At 51.5% G+C, this 4,141-nt stretch overlaps 1 non-coding gene across 1 annotated transcript; it reads left to right on the top strand.

The window, feature by feature from the left end:
* The first annotated feature begins 232 nt into the window (after positions 1–232).
* TRNAS-AGA lies at positions 233–314 on the top strand. Its single transcript has one exon. It is a non-coding gene; the product is annotated as a tRNA-Ser (tRNA).
* Positions 315–4,141: the final 3,827 nt, after the last annotated feature.

Below are 4,141 nucleotides of genomic sequence, written 5' to 3'. Positions count from 1 at the left end.
AATTGTCAGAGTGGGGAATGAACAACAATCTACAGCAATGTCGTTCACACAAACACACTCCCATCCTGCTCCAGCCGGAAGGGAAATGGGCAGGAATTCTTGCTGTTCAGCCAAGGACACACTTACACTAATGCAGCCGTGAGTGTGCTGGGGAAGCTGGTCTGAGCAAACAATTTGAAGTGACAATTCAGTGACAACAGAATCATCATGTAGTGAAATAGATGCATGTCAAGTAGTTGTGGCTGAGTGGTTAAGGCGATGGACTAGAAATCCATTGGGGTCTCCCTGCGCAGGTTCAAATCCTGCCAACTACACAAGCACTGTGCTGTTGTTGTTATTATTGTAGCCTTGGTACCTGAGCATCCACAATGCGAACTGGAGCCAGATCTACTTTCACTCGGTTTACGCTTAAAACGTTGCTGTGGCACTGCTATAGCACTTTGGAGTAAACAGTCACTGGAGGGTTTTTCTCATCCCTGTAACAGCTACATGGACAGAACAATTCTTCCTTTTCTTTAGCACTATCTAGCCAGGGCTTAGGTCACCTTAACTCTATGGGTTTGGGGGGGTCAGTCCCTGAGAGACGTTGCTCTGCCAGTTCTGTGCCCAGCGTACACCAGCCCTTAGATCCCTCTTGGTATTTCAGTGCAGGCACTGACCTGGGAGAGGAAAACATCAGCTCACAAACACAGAGACTGAATTCCCCACATTTAATCTCGCTGCACTTTCCAGAAAGTCACAAAATTCAATTCATTCTTGCTAGGAGAGAGAAAAAATAAGTGACATTAAGTTTTTGGCTTTGTTAAATAAAACTAAGTGTTTAATTAATATAGTAAAAAATCTGGACTGATTACTCTAACTAACACCACAGCGTGAAATAGGAACAGAGACAAATCTTGTCAGTGACGACTAATTTAGCAAATGATCTTCCCATTATTAATTTCCACGCTGCCCCCCATTGGAGGTCTGGGCATCTCCAGTGTCATTGCTCTGCATTCACCTTCCCCTAGAATTGTTCTCGGACATTCGACTTCCTCTGCGGCGTGGGGCTCGGGTCACTTGCTGGAGGATTCCCTGCACCTTGAGGTCTTTAAGCCACAATTTGAGGATTTCAATAACTCAGACATAGGTTAGGGGTTTGTTACAGGATTGGGTGGGTGAGATTCTGTGGCCTGCATTGTGCAGGAGGTCAGACTAGATGAGCATAATGGTCCCTTCTGACCTTAAGTCTGTGAATCTATGAATCTATTCCGAAATTTGGAAAATTGTGCAGTTCAGAATGTGAATAGTGACCTCGTCTCCTTCCTGCACCTTCTCTACATTGCTCCACAGCAGCTTTTCCACCTGCAGAGTCACCCCAGCATGGCAGTGCAGCCGCCCAGGGTTCAGCAGGGGTCCCTGGCAAGGACCGTGGGTGCAGCTAACAGCCCCGTGTGCCTGGCAATGAGGCAGCTGTAAAAAAGCAACAGCCCCCCAGAAGTACAGAGACTGAATTCCCCAACTTTAACATCATGACCCCCTGTAGAAAGCCACACGTGTCAGTTGTATTTTCACAGGGAGATGCAAAAATCAAGTGACACCAATTTTTAAGTTGAGGAGATAGTTATTAACGTCACAAAAATATACTAAGGATCCCTCAACATAACACCTGAAGGTGAAATATGAACAGCGACAAACCTTGTCAGCAAAGGCTCATTTCCAAAACGATCCTCAAAATGTTACTAATTCCCACCCCTCCTCCACAGGAGCTCTGTGCAGTGTAACTGTTCTGCAGGCAGCTTCCCATTAAATGCTGTTGTGAGACATTCCCAGGCCTGGAAATGTACGAACGACAGAATTTGAAGAGCAAACCTGGCTCCCCGCACCAGGCAGGATTTGAGTGTTTTGTCCCTGTCACTTAGTCTTTGTCAATAGTACAGACGCCAGGGGCAGGACTCCAGGCTCTGCTTGAGGGATCCTGGCACAGGGGCTGGTGGGGGAGAAAGGATTGTAGATCCCGACCTGTGCTCTGGAGAGGAGGTAATAAGTGAAGGGGCATTTCTGACTCCTCCTCAGTGTCCCAGGGCTGGAATTCTACATTCCACAGGGCCAAATGAAGGGATGATGCTATTTGGTTAATGAAAACCAGCACTCCAGGTGAGGTTTGAACTCATAACCTCAGCATAGCTCCTCTCAGCACTGCTTTATAAACACTGTGCGCTAACTAATTGTGCCACTGGAGCACCTGTCAATTAACATTTTCCAAGACCCCCTAGGTTGATAAAGCCAAGGAGTGACCCCAATCATTCTCAGTGGGGTTGAGACCAGGTAGCGACAAGTGTTGGTACTTGGTGGGGTGGATTCTTCTTAAGGGTTCCAGGCACCATTTGACCCTTTTGTTCTTCCCTGTGTAATAACAGAGCTGGTTAAGACTCAATGGAGAGTCTTGCTGCAGACCAACAGATCTGAAATCACTGAGAACCAGCTCTAAGCATTAGCCCTGCTTTGGGACAGTGTCTCTCATGCAACAAACTGCCCAGTCTGCGCTAGCAGTGAGGCTCCCTCACTAACAGCTGAAATCAGGGAGAGCTGTGTGAAGTGCAGGGCCCCAGGGGTTCTTGAACAGGGGGGAACAACACCCCAGGACTTTTAAAAATGGGAGGGCTCTGCCTTGCCACTTTGTAATGACCATAAGGGCAAATGATGGAGGGAGGTGACGGAGAGCGGTGGGCAGGAGGAAGGGTCTTGGGGAATGAGGCAGTGTAGGAGTGGGGCCTTGGAGAGAAGGAGTGGTGCAGGGGTGTGGCCTCAAGTGGAAGGGGTGGGGCTACTGTTTGGGCTCTGGTAGCCGACACTTTTAGGCAGGGCCACCCGGGGGGGGGGGCAAGTGGGGCTATTTGCCCTGGGCCCCGCAGGGGCCCCGCAAGCCCTGGCCGAGAATCCCTTCCCTGGCTAGAGGCGCCTTTTTAATTTTTACTCACCCGGCAGCGGTCTGGGTCTTCCGCGGCACTTCAGCGGCGGGTCCTTCAGTGCTGCCGAAGATGTGGAGTGACTGAAGGACCCGCCTCCACTGAAGACTGAGATGCCGCAGCGGGTGGCTCCTTTTTTTATGTCCGCTCCCCCGCTTTGCCCCAGGCCCCCGAATCCTCTTGGCGGCCCTGCTTTTAGGGAGCCTGTTCCATTCCTGGTGGGACCACAAGACGTCCCAGAGCAGAGAGGGTGGCCAGCAGAGCGGTGACAGGGGGGAACGGCAAGTGGCCGGCAATGTGGCCAGACAGCGGAGGGAGAAAGGGGCTTTCCCCCCAGGAGGTGAGAGGTGAACTCTGGGTTTTCACTGACACAGGGCAGCAGCTGTGGGTGAGGTGCAGTGAAGGGAGGGGCACATCCACAGAGCTTCTGGTGTCTGGATTTAGGAGCCCGAGGGAAAAGGCCACTGCCCAGCGCGCTGTGGGTGGGTGTTTTGCTCATGGTGTTGTGTTATGAATCCTGATTGTGGTGTTTTCCGAAGTTAATACAAGGTGATTTTCCTCCTTTATCATAAAGTTTCTTTTCTACACTCAGTGGTTGTGAGTGGGGAAAGTATCACCTCTTAGAGGCACCCAGGGGCTGGGGTTAGTTTCCCCAGGTTACTGGGTGGGGGCTTAAGCAGATTGTGTGTTGTATTGTTGAAGAGGAGCCCCAAGCACCCAAACAGGGAATTGTAACTTCAACCTTCAGAGTAAGAGCCAGAGGTGCTGCCAGCTGAGCTAGCCAGGCCGCCTAAACGTATTAACCCCTTTCACCGCAAGAGCAAACACCGGGTGCTTCTGTGCTTCTCAGCAGCTGGGAAAGAGCCTCTTGGGGGAAATATCTCCTGCCCCACCGCCAAAAGGAGCCCCGTGAGTGGGAATGGTCAGAGGCCCCACCTGCTTTCCAACCACCTTGTGATGCTGGCCGGCTTCAGAACGAATGCTGGTCTGTGGGTGGCCTTCTGTCAGGGTTCGGCATGGCAGGGAGCAGGCTGGCCGGGTGTCTCTGTGGCTGTCTGCAGGCCACGCATAGGCATGGTTCTCCCCTCCTCTGGCCCTGCCCTTGGTTGCTCTGTGGCTTTTAAGCCTTCCCTTGGAGCTGTCAGCACCAGCCGCCTCTGCTCCAGGTGCCCAGAGGAGGAGAGGTGTGTGGG

The sequence above is a fragment of the Mauremys mutica genome, chromosome 22 (genome assembly GCF_020497125.1).
Source record: "Mauremys mutica isolate MM-2020 ecotype Southern chromosome 22, ASM2049712v1, whole genome shotgun sequence".
Taxonomy (NCBI): Eukaryota; Metazoa; Chordata; order Testudines; family Geoemydidae; genus Mauremys; species Mauremys mutica.
This window is presented reverse-complemented; position numbering and strand designations above follow the sequence as displayed.